Source organism: Cetorhinus maximus, unplaced genomic scaffold, assembly GCF_964194155.1.
Source record: "Cetorhinus maximus unplaced genomic scaffold, sCetMax3.hap1.1 HAP1_SCAFFOLD_557, whole genome shotgun sequence".
Taxonomy (NCBI): domain Eukaryota; kingdom Metazoa; phylum Chordata; class Chondrichthyes; order Lamniformes; family Cetorhinidae; genus Cetorhinus; species Cetorhinus maximus.
This window is the reverse complement of record NW_027596499.1, coordinates 157,176-175,366: the sequence shown is the minus strand read 5'-3', so window position 1 is coordinate 175,366 and position 18,191 is coordinate 157,176.

Below are 18,191 nucleotides of genomic sequence, written 5' to 3'. Positions count from 1 at the left end.
GACATATTTTAGTGACCAGTCGTGTCCGGAAGGGACTGAGGGCTCAGAGTAAGGGAGAGAATCGCAGTGACCCAGAGATGGAGAGCAGGAGGAAGTCTATGATTTTACTCTTCATCATATCCGGCTCCTTCATCCTCCTGTGGTCAGTGTATGTTATAAAATTCTTCTATATTGATGTGAGAGGTTTAATTTACCTCACCCAACCTGAATATATATTACAACAAGTCGGATATATGCTGCAGAGTTTAAGTTGCTGCACAAACACATTTATTTACGCTGTGACTCAGTCCAAGTTCCGAGAGCAGATCAAGAAAACGGTGAAATATCCGGTTACATCAATTATTCAATTAATGAAGAAAAATAAGTGACTGTCAGACGCCTCAGCCAATCAGAGAGATCTGACCGCTTACAGAGAGGCGCTTCCGCCAATGAGGGGGCTCCGCATGCTGGCCCCAGCCTATCAGGGATCGCCGCCACTAACTGACAGCTGCATGTGCTATTCATAGCCAACAGCCCCTTGACTGACAGTCGCGGCAGCCAATGGGGCAGCTTCAGGTTTTCATCCACAGACACCTCAGCCATTCAGGGAGAACCGCTCGTTGGCTGACAGCTACCTGAGCCAATCATGGTGACCTGCCTGCTGACTGACAGTCGCTTCATCCAATCAGGGAGTGTCACCTGCTAACTGATAGGCAGTTCAGCCAAACAGTTCATTCCACCCGCTGACTGGCAAAAGATTCATCCACTCATGTTGCTGCAACCAGTGACTCACAGATAGTTCAGCCAATCAGCGAGCTTCACCATTGATCACAGAAGTATCAACCCATCAGGGAGCTGAACACGATCATGGACAGCCGCATTAGCCAATCAGTAAGCTTCCATCGATTTGGTCAGCACTGCAAACAATCAGGCATCCCAAACCAATTCCCACCTTCCAGCGCGGAGTTTCGTCCAATTAAAGCATTCAGTATTTGACTGACAGCTCCTGAAACAAGTGGGGAAAGTGTAATGGAGGCCTGCCATGTCCCATTGGAGAGTTTCTGCATGAAAGTGACAGCCAAAATATCCAATCGGAGAGATACAGCAGCCCTGGAATTTACTTGAGTAATGATAATTCTGCTTTAAAATCCGACCAATAGCCGAGAGACTTGCTCAGCTTAGCAAAACCTATCTCTGTGATTGAGAGCAGCTTAACCAATGGCTGAATTCCTTGTAGATCTTTGGCCAATCGAAATCCGGCCTAAGTGCTTCGATTCTGAAAGGGTCACCAACAACCCACCGTCGTGAGGTCATGATGCTCGATCCTGGTTGGCGGTTGGGCAACGATCCTTAAAGAAAGGAGGCACTGGGAATTACGCCAGTGCAACTATATTTCACTGATTCTAATTAAAGCTGGAACCGAACGGCAGATTTTCAGAGATTGAAATAGAAGGGATACAGGGGAAAGGAAGGATCAATTTAAATCACAAAACTGTTACCAAGTTGAAGGCGACCATTTGGCCCATCGTGTCTGCGCCGACTCTCTCAATGAGTAACTCACCAAGTTCTATTCTCCAGCCTTCTCCCCATAACCTGCACATACTTCATTTTCAGATAACAGTCTAATTCCCGAATGAATGCTTCATTTCAACCTGCTTCCACCAGCTCTCATTCACTGTTTTACAGATCCAAACAACTCGCTGTGTGAAAACATAATATTTAATGTTATCAGTGCTCCTTTTCCTGATGATTTTAATACTGAGCTTCCTCACCCTGAGTGCTTTCACGAAAATGAACCCTTTCCCCTTGTTTAATAAGGGTCACTCATGATTCTAAATAGCCATATCAAATCTCCTCTCAGCCTTCTCTTCTTCAAGGAAAACAATCCTAACATTGATTTATAGAGTCATAGGCGTCTACAGCACAGAAAAAGGCCGTTTACGACTCATCGAATCTGCGCCGGACAGACAAGTACTTAACAATTCTAAACACACTTTCCAGCACTGGGCCCATCGGCTTGTATGCCACGGCACCGCAAGTGCACATCCAAACACTTCTTAAATGTTATGAGTGTTCCTGCCTCTACCACCCTTTCAGGCAGCCAGTTACAGATTCCCACAACCACTTTGCTGAATAAATTGTTCCTCCCATACCCACTAAACCTTACCTTAAATCTATGCCCACTGGTTATTGATCCCTCCACCATGGGGATATACTCGTTCCTGTCTACCCCATCTCTGCACCTCATAATTTTATTTACCTCAATCATGTCTCCCTTCAATCTCCTCTCCTCCAGGGAAAAAAAGAACAGTCTATCTAATCTCTCTTCATAACTAAAGCTCTCCAGCCCAGGCAACATCCTGGTAAATCCCCTCTTCACTCTCTCTAGTGGAATCACATCCCTCCCGAAATGCAGAATCCAGAACTGCACGCAATACTCCAGCCGTTGCCCAACCAGCGTTTTATATAGTTCAAGCATAAGCTCCCTGCTGTTTTATTCTATGCCTCATCTAATATCGGCAAGTATCCCATATGTCTTCTTAACCAGCTTATCAACATGCCCCGCTATGTTAAGGGACCGGTGGACATGCACATCCAGGTACCTCTGATCCTCGATACTTCCCATGTGCAATTCATCATCTATTCCCGTGCCTTACTTGACCTGCCGAAGTGAATCACCTTACAATTATCCGGGTTATATTGCATTTGACACTGATCAGCCCATCTAACCAGCTCGTCTATATCCCCCTTTAATCTAAGGCTATCCTAGTCCGTATTTACCACCCGACCAATATTCGTGTCATTCACGCGAATTTATTTATCAACCATCCTACATTCAATTCTAAATAGTTTATGTATACCACAAACAGCAAGGGACCCAACACCAATCTCTGTAACTTCTCCAAGCTCAAACCTGGAAACATTGTCGTGAATCTTATCTGTCTTTGATACAGTAACTTCACATTCCTTGCCCAGAGCTCGACTGAATACCCAACTAGAGTCCGAACTAGTGATTTATACAAGTTGAACTAACTTCCTGGCACTTATACTCTATTTTACGATAAATACAGCGTTGCTTTAGTTATTGATTTCTCAAAATATACTGCCACCTTCAATAACTTGTCCCTCTGCTCATACCCCCTTCAAAGATGTATCCTTCATTTTATGCTTTGTCTCCTCATGTTCTCACTACCAAAATGAATCATTTCGCATCTAAATGTATTCAACCTCATCGACCAGCTGCCTATGCATTCCACTAACTTGTTCATGACCTTTTGAAATATTATACTATCCTCTTCAAAGTTCAGAAAGCTTCTGATTTAGATGCTTATCAGCTGAAATACCGATATACCTTTCTTTTCTCCCCTTGTAATGTTTTCAAGACCAATACAACAATTAGCTTTACTTTAAATCCTTAACATTAGTTATCATGACCAATTCACGATTTACACTAAATTTAGCCGTCTGTGTGTTGGCTATCAAGTTAACTTTTACAAGTCAGATCGAACATTATTCCCTGTGGGTCAGTCATTATATCAAATAAAAGAAACACGTACAATTGCATTACTCTGCATAGGGTCTGAAGCCCAACTTGGCAACTAAATGACAATTTATGCTACAGTGTACAATTTATCTTAATTATTTACTGTATAACTGTTTGTTTGTGTGTGTGTGTGTGTACGAGGTCACTACAGACCCCAGCCGAGGGTGATTGCTGAAGGTAAGGTTGTGTATACGTTTGCCTATTTGACTGTGTGAGTAAATATGTCTCTTTATGTTTCTGTCCGTCTGTGTGTACGAATGTGTGCAAGAATGCGTATGTGTGTGTGTTTGTGCGTATGTCTGTGGCTGTGTGTGTGTGTGTGTGTGTGTGTGCGTAGTTGAGTGTCTGCCTCTGTGTGTGGCTGTCTGCATGTTTGTTTTTTTGTGTCTGTGTTTATGTATGTGTGTGCATGCCTTTCGGAGTGCACGCATCTATTTATGTTTCTGTCTGCCTGTATGTTTGTGACCGTTTATATGTGAGGATGTGAGAGGGAGAGTATGTATGTGTCTGTCTGTCCATCTGTGTGTATGTGTGCATGTACGCAGTGTGTTTCTGTGCCATGTGAACATGACAGCATCCTACAGCGGGAGATTGCTGAAGGTGAATGTGTTTATATGTAGGTGCCTGTGTCTGTCAGCCTGTTCATCTACCTGTGTATTTGTTTGTGTGTACGCGTGCGTGTGTGTGTTTGTTTGAGAGCGAGAGTGAGAGATTGTTGTTCCAGTACACACTATATATTTTTTTTATTTAGGATATACCTTGTTATTGTTCTCCACTGCCGTCAATCTGATCTCTGTGTTAAAAAATACAAGGCAGTGCTTGTTATGAAATGAGAAATATAAGCCTAACCAGTTTGTAATTGTGTTTAAAATTATCAGAGAAACGGATGCTCTATCAAAAGAGATTGAACGTTAAAAACTTAATGTCAAAGTGGAACAGTCATGTAACAAAAACAAAAAATGCTGGAAAAACTCAGCAGGGCTGACAGCATCTGTGGAGACAAGGACTGAGGCAACGTTTCGACTCCGTATGATCCTTCTTCAGAGCTCCCAAAAGGAGTCAATACATTTGCTCTGTCTTTATATCCAGAGATGCTGTCAGACCTGCCGACCTTTCCAAGCGTGTATTTGTTTGCTTCAGATTTCCAGCATCCACGTTATTTTGCCATTATGGAACAGTCATGTACTGCACCTTAACATATTTGATGAATAAAGTGTATCATGTTTTGGAAAACTAGAGTTTTACACAATTTCCATTCTCATTTTCCCTTTTTATCACAGACAATCATTGTATCCGTTTCCTCCCGACTTCACCCTGTCTTTAACCTCTTAAGTGCCTAACTTATTGCAGCTCTAATCTGAGCTCAATGACCTGAAATATAAAGTCAGTAAGCTTTGAATAGAAGTACAAGGAAATAATCTGGTCTTCAGTAGGCCAAGGTGTGTCTTATGAATGTCAGGTAAAGGGCTAGGTTAAGACATGCTGAGGCCCGGAGGTATGTCAATGTTAAAACGGCCCATTCTAGAAAAGTTTAACTTTATATTTCTTACAGGAAGCGGACTGAAAATTCTATTTTCGCAAATTTGCATTGGAATAGGCACAAAGAACACATTACAATGTAACTAAAATGCGCCTTTCCTGTTTGCATTAGATAATAATTACAAATTAAAATAACCTCACGATTTCTTAATTGGCGAATATTAAAACTTTTGTCAACACAAACAGAAAAGCTGTTACACAAAACAGCAGCTTATTAAGAGGAAGCAGTAATACAAACTGCAGCATTTCTGTTTGCACAACATATGAAGCGAAAATATTAAAATGTTTTCTTTCGTGATGTTTGTAAAGCAAAATCATCGATGATGTCCACAAATAATAAGCTACCAAATGTATCACTTTGGATGTACATAATGCTGAGGGCAGATCGCTATCCTTGCAGCAAACTTTATTCAAATTCATGGAACTCAGTCCTGGAGAACTGAGTAGAAATTCTCAAGTAAGTGTTTGTGAACGTGTGTCACTCTTACAAAGATATATTCCATTAAAAGCTTCTAAACACATTGAGCTCTTGCATTTCCAAACCTACACATCCAAAAATGTAGATATTAATTTTGTGGCAAAGAGATAAGGAATCCTGTGCAACTGGATCAGAGGCACAACTGATGCTTCCGTGCAGCTGGGAACAGCAGGCTACTGGTTTTTATGAACATAGTTTGCAAGTTCAACATTCAACATGGAACTTATTTAAGCCGCAGGGAAAAATTATGTGTACAGAAGCAAGGGGACATGAATGGAATCCTTCCTTTTGTCTGAAACTAATATTTATCCATGGGGTTTCATGGCATCTAAAAATGAATTATTTTTACACCTGCACAAATACATGAACTCATTCTGACTGGTAAATTTGTAAGGATATAGGTAATAAGGTATTTCGCATATTAGACTGAAAAGTCCATATTTGTGGTGTTATTTGCCAGTTTCAACCGATTATGTCCAATTGCAGCCCTTCCAGCCACAAGACCACTCACCCCACGCGATTGAAAGCGTAAAATTGCGCCGGCCTGGAACATGCGCGGACCAACTTTTCAGGACTTAACAGGATGGAGGCCTGGAACAGCTCATGGTTACTGGGAACGACAGAGAACTTTGGGAATGGTAGTTTCCTGAGCACCAAATGGTACCGATTATCTCAGTCATCGCTCCAATGGACCATCCAGCATTTGTCCCAACGATAGTTTGGTCTCTACAGCAGTGGTCACATCGCTGGTGTGGTCTCTCCAGCAGCAGTTACATCGCTCGGGTGGTCTCTCCAGCAGTAGTTACATCGCTCGGGTGGTGTCTCCAGCAGTAGTTACATCGCTCGGGTGGTCTATCCAGCAGCAGTCACATCGCTCGTGTAGGCTCTCCCGCATCATTCACTTCACACGGGTCGTTTCTCCAGTAGTAGTTACATCGCTCAGATGAACTCTCCAGCAGCAGTCACATCGCTCGTGTAGGCTCTCCCGCATCATTCACTTCACACGGGTCGTTTCTCCAGTAGTAGCTACATCGCTTGGATGAACTCTCCAGCTGCAGTCACATCGCTGAGGTTAACTCTCCAGCGATATACAGCTGAAGGGGACCCGGAGCATTTCGTTTGGCGAAAGGAAAGCTTTGCAATCGGGGCGTGTGTGCAGGGCAAACGACAAGCATCCAGGGAAGGCTTCTCACACGAGGCTCACAAGCACTCGAGTAAAGGCTGATTCGTCCCTGTGTGCACAACTTTTTGGGTGACATAGACCCAGCCTGGGCTGCCCCCCTGAATATAGGGATTGTGCTCATGATCATAAAATAGGAAAAGCAATGAGAACACTCACGCCCGGCGTGGAAAATCCCGGCCTCTCTCTCAAACCCACACACACACACACACAAACACACACAAACATACAGAAACAGGAAACCATACATATTCACTCGATCTCACTGTATTAAATTGTCAAACACACTTTCTAAAACGTATGCACTATCTCGCCTGCACACACTCACAGTATCATACACTCACACTCATCCTCACAAACTCACTCTCACACATAACCACTCAGAGACACATTTTCACTCACGCAATCAAATCACAAGCTCAATCAATCTGACACTGTCAAAAAGTCACGCATTTTCTGTCTCACACAAACACACACACACAGTATCATAGACTGATGTACACTCAGACTTTTCCACACAAACTCACACACACATTTGCTCGAAATCACATGCTCACTCAATTCCACACTGTCGACATCTCTCTCTCTCTCACTCATACAAACACATACACAACATGTACACACACACACACAGACAGACACTCACAAGCACCCAATACCATTTTTTTCTCTCACGCACACAGACATTCATTCACTCCCTCACACTCATTCACACAAGCACTCACACATAATCTCAACGACACACTTACTCCCTCTCACACACACTCCAAGATTCAAATATTCCTTCAATAGCAAACTGACAGAATGTCACACATTCTCTGTTTCCCTCACACACGCACTTTCATTCACACAGACTGACATGCACAGAGACAAACACCTACATGGACACACACACAGATTCTGTCACACAGTCACAATATCATACACTCAATGTCTCACACACATTGGCACTCTCACTCTCTATCTCTCACACGAAGGCACAGACACAAATTCACATATTTACTCATACAAACTCACAAAACGCTCTCAGCTCTCTCACTTGTACACACTCATATATCACACTCACTCACAAACTCTTACAGAGAAGCACTCATGGGCATCAACAGGCAATCGCAAACACACATTCAGACATACTCTCCCTCTATAACACTCTCACTCCCACGCTCATTCACACATTCTCTCAAGCAGTCTAAATGTCACTCACCCTGCTGCCCCAACACATACAGACACTCATCACACAATCACGCACTCTCTCACACAATTACAGACTCACTTTCACAATCTCAAAATGACACACTCTTGCACAAACACTACTGATGCACTCATACGCACACACAAACACATACTTCCTGAATCACAAATACACAAATTCAAAGTCACACTGATCACACGCTCTCCCTCGCACGCTCTCCGTCTCACACATACACACACTCACATGCTCTCAGCTACAAAGTAATATATTCGCACTGTACTATCACACGCACACAGATACACACTTGTTCAATCTCACGCTGTGTGTTTTTATGTGTGTGAATGTGTGCGTGACTATGTGTGTTTCATGCGTTTTTTATTTGTGTGTGTGTGTTTTATGCAAGTTAATTAACCGAGCGTGTGGGACTGCGTCTGTATCTGTGTGTGCGTGTGAAGGAGGATGTTTTCAGGTAGATATTTAGCCATGATCTGATTGGATGCCGGACAGGATCCAATGCCCGAAAGGCCTCCTTATTGTACCAATTACTAAATTCATTGCTCAATTTCAGGATTTCTTTATCTCATAATTGGTAACAGTGCAATGGCAGGCGCTGTTCCCGAAATCTCCCGCGGATGGGAAAACCCTCTATCAGTGAGCAGGGCCGCACTGCACTCAGGGAGAGTGAACCGACTGCACATACGCAACAATATTGCCTGCTTAACAGGAAGCTGCTTCTCATTTTTCATTTCATTATTATCACTATTATTATTATTTAGCTCCTCGACGGGTCAGAGTTCCAGTTCCTTCTCCATTCTGAAGAGTCGCTTCTTCCTTTCTCTTTGTCGATTTAAAATAAATGTTTGCAATAAAACACTGAAGCCAGGAAGCCATTGCTGACGACCTGTGGCCGGGGTTCGACAAAGAGCAGCGGTCGATGCAACGGGTGTGCAAGAGTTAACGCTGGGAGGACCAGAGAGAAACAGGAGGGCCAGGCGGAACATTGAGCGGCAACTAGTGTTTGAGACGTGAAATGGCAGCAAGCGCAGTCTCTCTTCCCAAAGCCCAGTTCAGTTGGCAGACGCAGGAGGAAATGTTCTCAAATATGAACTTCAGCTTCTAAACTCAACAACAAAATAACCATTCATGCTGCACAACAGATTTACTCTACATTACCCACACTATATCATCCCTTATCACATCAGCTGTGGTGTGAGATAGTTTAAGTTGTTTTCTGTTGAAAGATTTCAGATATCAAGAGCTATTAATGGCTTTAGAAATAGGAATAAGAGAAGGATACTAGGGCCCACGAGTCAACTCCGCCATTTAATAAGGTCATCGCTGATCAGATTGTGCCCTTAACTCCAAACCTTTGCTACATTTCCATATCCGTCTCCCCATTGCCCTCCGTTTCCTTGTCGATGAAAGCTCTGTCGAACTCAGCTTTGAATATAATGAATGACCCGGATTTCACTGCTCACTGGGGAAGGGAATTAATGAGTCTGGGAAACAAGGAATTCCTCATCATCGCCATCATAAATGCCTGACGCATATTCTTAAACTGTGCCACTAGTTCGATTCCAGCACAAAGGGAATCATCGTCTCAGCAGCTACCTGTTCAAAGCCTCCCGGAATTTTACCTGTTACAAGGCGACACTGAATTTCAAATTCAACTCTTAAAGGGGCTGAAAATTTGTTCCTGAGATAACGCCTTCATCACTGGAATCAGCATCTCTGAACTGCCTGCAGTTCAAGCATTACCCTCGTTATGTCAGTTGACCAAAGTGAATAGAGAAGATTAGACGAGAATGGATTCAGCGATGAGGGACCTCCGTTAAGTGAATAGATTGGAGGAGCTGGCGTTGTTTATGGAGAAGTGGAACTTGCGAGACTAGGTAGATGAGACCTGAATCATGATTAATCGAAAGAGTAGATAGTTATTCTTAACTTTGGCAGAAAGCGCAAGAATCAGATGACTTCAGGGTAATTTGTTTACCAAAGAAGCAAAGTTGACATGAGGAAAACCCCTTTAACACCGTGATAAGATGGGGTCTCGAATGTTCGTACGAGAAAGAGGTGGAGCAAAGTTTAATCCTGGTTTCTGAGAGGTAATGGGACGGGAAGCTGAAGGGAAAATATTTGCTGGGTTTCGGGGAAAGGGTGGACAAGTGGCAGTAGTGAGATTGCTCCTGCAGCGTACTTTCACTGTCTGAATGTGCTGAATGCCCTCCTTCTGTACTGAAACCGTTCTATGATTCACACATAGAGCTGAGTATCAGTTATGCTGACTGCTCCGTTTCATCCCCTGTTTAAATCTGATTTCTGCTCCAACACATCCGTGCTCACTTTAAGGGCAAATGATTGATGACGGAAATTGAACAGTCCAAAGGGTGTGCTGAATGATATCAGGAGTGAAGATTCCTCATCAAGCTTCACGTTCTAGTCGCCATATCTGGTATCAAGCTGCTGAAAGCTTTGGCACCTGCCAGTTCTGGCATGGTCCCCTGCACTGTTGGATTAACTTAGTCAGTGCTCTTTACTGTTTGAATTAGGTCTTTGGGATCCAGGCAAATACTTATTCGCCCATGCTGCCTTCTCTCTCACGGCAGTTCAATTTAACAATCTCTAGGATTTCAGCAAAAATTTCCTGTTTTTAGCCTGAACTTTTTTACATTTCTTTGTGCTCTGGCATTAACCTTTGGAATAGTGTTTGTGAGAGTATTTCCCATCTCATCAAGGTCTGAGGAGTTTTGTAAATTAGTTCTGTCCAGGAAAAGTCACGCCTATAAATGTCATTCAGTTGTTTATTTCCAATCTCGTATGTATCCTCAACGTCATCGCCATTTCCTAGGGAATGGAGTTTTTGATTTATTCTCTTCCACATTCGCCCTGTTCCTCTGCCTCTGATAATTTGTTGACCGTGTTCTTTCTTTGCTCCCGTGCATCTGTTCCCATTGATTGTGTTGTCCACAAGCTCTGCCTCCAAGTGTCTGTGCGTTCTGTTTGCCACCTGCTTCTGCAGGCAGGTACTACTGTGGGTCAACATTTGTATCCCCACACTGTCAGTCATGATCATGACGACATTGGTCATTTACATTTGGAGACATGGAAGGTTTCGGAAAACAAAAAATTCCATAAACACTTCCCCGACGGTTTATGGGTTGGCAAAGTCGGTGCTCAATGAAGAGGAACCAGGTGGAAATCTGGTCCAATATGCCAACAATGCAAAAGCCTCAATTGCTGTGGTGGCTCGGCATGTAGCCTTTGAGTTTGGGAAGATGGAAGTTCCTACCGTCAGGTGCAGGAAACATGTTATTGTATCTGGATCTGAATTTGGAGTTGGAGAGAAGATGAAAAAAATGCTCCAGGGAGACAGATTGTGGGAGTGGAGCCGAATGACGTAGTAACGGTTCGATTGACAAGTTGAACAGGTCATTGTGACTTTTAAAGTGGTGGGTAGTGGTCCTATGGGATGGCGACACCATCGGATATACAGGTCACAAAATAATAGAGGCCTTAAAACAGAATAATTCCTTCGGAACATCGAGTTTGCACCGGCCAAACAACTAGCTGGTAATTCTAATCCCATTTTCCAGCACTATGCACATAGCCTTTTATGCCAGGGCATGACAAGTGCACATCCGAACACTTCATAAATATTATGAGGGTTTCTGCCTCTACAACTCTTTCAGGCACTGAATTCCAATTTTCCCACCGCCCTTTGGGTGAAAAAAAAACATTCTTCTTCACATCCTCTATAAACCTCCTGCCCCTTACATTATATTTATGCCCGCTGGTAATTGATCCCTCCATCAAGTGGAAAAGTCCCTTCCTGTCTACCCTATCTATGCTCCTCAAAATTTTATACACATCAGTCATGCCCCCCCTCAATCGCCTCTGCTGCAGGGAAATTAAACTCAGTCTATCCAATCTCTCTTCATAACTGAAGCTCTCAGCCCCAGGCACACCCTCTTAAATCTCCTCTGCCCTCAAGCTGTGTCCTAACCAGTGTTTTATACTGTTCCAGCCTAACCACCCTGCTCTTATATTCTATTCCTTGGCTAATAAATGCAAGAATCCCATATGCCCCCTTAACCAACTTATCTACCTATCCCGCTAACTTAAGGGACGGGTGTACATGCACACCAAGCTCCCTCTGATCCTCGGTTCATCCCAGGGTCCTTGCATTCAACGTGCATTCCCGTGCATTGTTTGTCCTGCTGAAGTGCATTACCTTATACTTATCCAGATTAAAGTCCATATGCCACTGATCAGCCCATCTGACCAGCCCGTCTATATCCTATTGTAATCTTAGGCTTTTCTCCTCACTATTTACCAACCCACCAATTTTCATGTCAGCTGCAACCGGCCAGCTGGATGGGCTCAATATATTCTCAAAGGCTTTGTGACATGGGAGACACGATGGAAATCTCTCCAAAGGTCTGGGTGCCCCCCGATTCGAGAATGAATCGACAGTGAGTTTGAAACAATTCCAGGCGAGGCCTCCTCCATGCTCCGCAACAACAAACCAGGGAAATGATTCTTATCGTGTCCATCGACAGTCTATACATGGCCCAGCCTGAACTGGACACATTTTTGCGCCTCTTTGTTGAATTCGGCAAGATCTGCAACAGTGCAGGGTTACTCTAGCGATAGGCATTGCAGGAAATCTTGCATAGTCTGTGGCTCAGTTCCACATTCACAAGTTGTTAGGCTGGTTGCATGTCCCCATTTGCTTAGTGAGACCTTTGAAAGACCTAACTCTGTTAAGGCACTTCCAGGTTGCTCAGATGCAATTAGCTCCTGGTGGAAGGCTTTCATCCGGTAGAATTTGCATCACTGGGTTTTGTTCGAGACTGGCGAGCCGGTCTTTCCACAAGGCGATGCGGGCTTCAGATTGGTTTGATTGTAATGGAACAACACTGTTCATGAAGCTCCTCGGTTACTTTAGGCGGCTGGGTGTAGGTTTTTGACCAAGTAGAGGGTGCCTCTCATCTGATTTTTGACAGAATAGCTCGTTCTTGCTGGCTACCGTTCTTCTTATATCAGGAGTAGTGATACCCGCCAGGATATACAAGGTGTTGGTGTTTGTTGGTTTAAAACAACCTATGATAAGTCAGCAGCTTGCATTCAGAACTGCATCCATCTTCTCGGCTTGAGTAGATCTTTCCCATGCAGTGCAGGCGTATTTGGCAGTGGAATAATAAAGAGCAAGTGCACTGGTTCACAATGTTTTCCAGCTTGCTCCTCATTTTGTGTTAGTGAGCTTATTCAGGATGTTGTTTCGTGCGCTCACTTTTGCTTTTGTCTTTTCAACGTGGTTCTTGAAGGTGAGTCATCTATCAAGTGTGACTAAGTAGATAAGGTGCTCGTGATGCGTCAGTGTTGCTCCACACCAGGTTACATTAATCTGGCGTTTGTCTTCACGGTTTCTGAGGTGGAATGCACAAAATAGTGTCTTTGATGGGTTTGTGCGAAGGTGGTTTTCTTCATAGTACGATCTTAGTCCCTCCAAGGCCTCAGAAAGCGTTTTTTCCACGGTTTTAAAATCAGTGCCTTTGGCAGTTGAACATAAGTCATCAGCAGATATAAAACGGCGTGTGACACCGTCTATAAGTTGGTCATTCGTGTAGATGTTGTGCAGCAGCGGTGCAAGCATGCTTCCCTGAGGAAGACCATTCTTCTGAATACACCACCTGCTGCACTACCCACTTAGTTCAACATCGACCCGGCGATTCTGAAGCATGCTTTTTAACAGCTCTGTTAAGTGAATATCTTTTGTCATCTCTAGGATCTTCCAGAGGAGACGTCTATGGTTCACTGTATCGGATGCTGCTGACAGGTCTACAAAAACAACACATGTTACCATCCCTTGCTCAAAACCATCTTCGATATGTTGTGTGAGGTTGAGCAGTTAGCTTGTTTTTTGATTTGCCGGGGCGGAAATCTGCTTGCTCTGGAATGATCTTCCCATCTACAGATGGTGGTATCCTATTAGATATCAGGGATTCAAACAGCTTATTGGTGCGGCAAAGCAGTTAAATTGGATGAAAACTCTTAGGCGCTGAGGGATCTTTACTGGGCTTTGATAGTGCTATTACTTGTGCCTTCTGCCAAATATTATGTTTCTTGTGTGATGCCAGGCAGTGGTTGAACAATTGGAGGAGCCATTTCTTTGCTTGTTCTCTAAAATGCTTTATCTGCTCCTTGCTCTGTTTTCAAGACCAGGGAAATGAAGGAAGAGTATACACTGGTCACTGGCACCGAGGCACTAAAGTTAAACAGTACATTCCCAACTCAAAATGGTAACAGGGGACACCTCCGCCCCTTCCGCCCCCACGCAGCCCCACCCTCACACTGTCACCCCCCAACAGCCATTGCTCGGTAACAGCGAGAGGGAAACTCATCAGCACTGCTTTATTTGTCCTAACTGAACGGGAACCCGTTGGCAGCCACTGCCCCATTGTCCCTTCATAGATAGGATTTTAAAAGATTTCATTCACCGACCACATGCTAATAGGCAAGGTGCCTTCCAGGTGGACCCGGGAGATTTTCATTGACTCAGTCAGAGACTGAAACGTGCCCAACAATCAGGGCACCTCCTGGTGCTGGAGTAAAGGAACACAGAAATGCCACCCCAGGTTGTGTCGCAAACATTGAAAGAGTGGAGGCCGATTGCTTTGTGCTAATGGGATGGAGGCTGCTGTCAGGCTGAGAACAGTTAAAGACAGACATCAAAATTCAGATGCTTTGGAGGAAGAACGTCCTCCCATAGATGACTGGGACTTGCCGTGGAGACTCATGACATCTCCACCTCTGGAGAAGTGGGGTGGTGTGAGGTAGAGCAGCTTTATGAGGTGGGCCAGGCTGATCCACAGCAAGATGGTTTCTCAGGCACTGGTGGGGTAGTGGGTGGTGGAATCTCCTGTTGGAGGTCTGCATGTGTTTTTCATCATCGTGACTGTCCCATATCAGGCAGAGGAAACGGCTCCGTGTGACGGTGCTAGTGAGTTAGCGCTTCCTGTGGGTGTGGTCTCGTCCATTCCACCGTCTGAAATGCAGGTCAAATGGAGGAAGATGATTCACTGCTCAGCAACACCGAGGCACCCACGGCACTTAGTGAGTTCCTAACTGGAACCCATGAATAAAAATCCCTGCAGGAAAAGTGGCAGAAATGCTGAAAATGATAGAAGTCGAACACCCCCTCCTTTCGACACAGAGACAAAGTAATGCATCAACACTACTTTAACACATGTTTTGTCTACATGGAGAGTGACTATCCACTGAAATTCATCTCCCCAGCTCAAGAGAAACGTGGGGAATCCCAATCACCCACTGCACTCTCAAACACACGCTGAATTCTAGATGACATCGCAGGATTGTCAGTGCCTGTGAGATATAGCAGATGAGGCAGTAATGTACCCGAAGGCCATGGCACATCCTAGCGTTGGAGTGAAGTGTCAAGAGAGCGGAATGTGTGGCACACGTAAAGCCAGATTCGACCGTTTTTGTTGGGGCTGGTGGGTGGCCGGGTTTGGTGGTGTTGTGGGATAAGGATCTAGATGAAGACAATCTGGGAGCATCCAATGCTGGAAATCGACATTCGACTGCCCCCTAGTTTGGCGTCTACAGCCCAGGACCGGACTGGCTGCAACGTTCACATCATTGAAGAAACGCTTGAGGTTGCAGGGTGGTTCCGAAACCCACACAGGGACGAGCCATTATTTGGCCGTATTCAGCTGGATAGCACAGCTTTGTGGGACGGCTATACTGCAAGAAAGTATTCGAACTCCCCAGGACTTCCTGTGCAGCCGCTGTGCTTGTAAATGCAAATCAGCTTTTAACAACGAAGCAGTGAACTTCAGAACCAGGTCTCAGACATACTTGCTACACTGAGGGTACATTTGGAGTCTGTTCCTTTCCAGGGTATGAAACATTGGGTTCTACATTGTGTGACGATTTTGACCTCAGACACCAGAGCAGCAGTTGTGTCCTGTTCCTTTCCCCTTCCATTCAGACAAGTTCATCAAGCACGTATGAAAATCAGTGGAAAAGGGGCTGAGACTGTGCAGTGAGTGCTTTTAAGCTGCTGTTTAGAAAATAACTAATCCATCCGCGAGAAATATTATCCCTGGCAATGAGCTGCATGAGATTCTCATTTAGCACGAATTGCCAGGATCATTCAACACATTTTCCCCCTAATATTCATCACACAACTTATTTATCTAAGTAACTTTCTTAATCATACTCTGCTTAATGATTTTGCTGCTGATACTGAATCGTGGAAACGGAGTTTGAAACTCTGTCATGTGGGGCTTCAAGTGAGAACTTCAAAAAAAACAGTGATGCTGCTATTGAATCAGACAACTGTCATGACTCTTGGACGTTATAAGTTAGTTATGATATAAGCTTTCTATTACAATTAAAAGCAAGAAAATAATGTCCTGGAATGAAGGACGGTGTGAAGTTGAATTGAACTCTTCCAGGAGACAGGGCATTGTGATCTGGTTGACATGGATATCTGGGGCTGAGGTTCAATACTACTGAAAGTCAGTGCTGAGCTTTAACACTTTGACACAAAGGAAGAAGTAACATGTGCTTTGATGAGTACTGGCTTAAAATCTGAGAATCAGTCAGACCTAAGTGTCAGGGGAACGAAGGCCCACAGCAGGTGCTGCTAAGCCATGCAGAAGAAAAGGAGTTATTTTCAGATAATGACCAAGCAGATAGCTCGTTAGAACCACGGACTGGTAAGAGTTCAAGATATTGGAACCACCAGAGGGAATCTTCAATGGGGATTTCAGTCCATAATGTTCAAAGCCTTGAATGGTGGAGACTTTGTTTCAACTCAGTGAAGAATGGAAAACGGTTCCTGTTAGAGCCGGGTTGCGCCAGACGTTATGGTTAGGGCTAAAAACAAAACACTACTGCGGATGCTGGAAATCCAAAACAAAAACAGAATTACCTGGAAAAACTCAGCAGGTCTGGTTAGGGCTACATGACTACAGATAGTGTCTATAATGCATAAACTCGGAGTGAGTTTTTCTTTTCAGTTATGATGTTAAAACGGGATTTATTCCTTGTAATTTAATGTATTAGTTGCCTGCTCATCGATATTTAGCCTTGGTTGATTTCAGTGAACTTTACAGAGCAAAAGTCTTAAAACGAGAAAACTCGTTTTACATAATTTTGCAAGGTCACTTGGACTTCAGATCTCTTTCTGAACGTTAGCAGACTTTGTGCAACGAAACACACAGACATATGCTTCAACAAATGAAGAGAAATTGAGGATATATTAATTCCCCAATTGATCTGTTCTGCTGGTCAGGGCAATGACGGAACATGCAGCTCTCAGTCAGCTGCGAAATTTTCACAAAGTTGTTTCTCAGATCCTTAGAGCTCAAGACGATCAGGCAGTTACTATGGTCTCCTTCTTTATTGGACTGTTGAGAGCTCCGCTGGTTTCAGTGCTGCAGTTCATCACCACAGTGGTGAAAGCTTATTGAGGGATTTGCTGAACGCCTGTCCTACTACCCAGTGGTTGTGTCAGAGACCGGGAAATGTAACGCAGTGAAAAGAATGTATTGGAGAATTAAAAACACATTGATTGTCCTACTGGACAATGATCAGAACTCAGAAATAATAACACTTGTGTTATTGTCCTGCCTGCATATCATGACAGTCAGGTTTTGATTCCCGAACATGTTGAGTTCCTTCGCAATGGGTGGCGAGTTATTCAATAATGAGCAACAGCAGCTCCGAGATCTCGCAGCGGAATTTTCAACCTTACTCCTGGAACGTCCAAAATGTTTCCAAGTCTCCCGATGTGCCACCTCTTTGCATAATTGCATAGTCACCTGCTGCTGTCCAGAACCTGAATGAACACGAAATCCCCAGGATACGAACCTCCTGCACCTCCTCCTACTTTTTAAATCAATTCATTATTCTCCCAAAATGAGGTATAAATAAAGCCTTGGTGTATATAACAGTTGTTCTAATGCAAATATCTATTGTGTGCACTGTAAATAAATATATTTCCTTGTTATGTCAATACTGGAGCATCAGAGCCTAGGAGAGCCAGAGGATCCGAAACATGCAGAACCAGGGAATCAGACACTGGCAGAGCCAGGGGATCTGACACTCTGTGAACCTGAGTATATGATACTGTCTCTACCAGAGGGTCTGACGTTGGCCGAATCAGGGGGTTTGACAATGATTGAATCAGGGGATCAGCCATCAGCGAAATCATGGAATCAGTCACTCGCTGAATCAAGGGATCAGT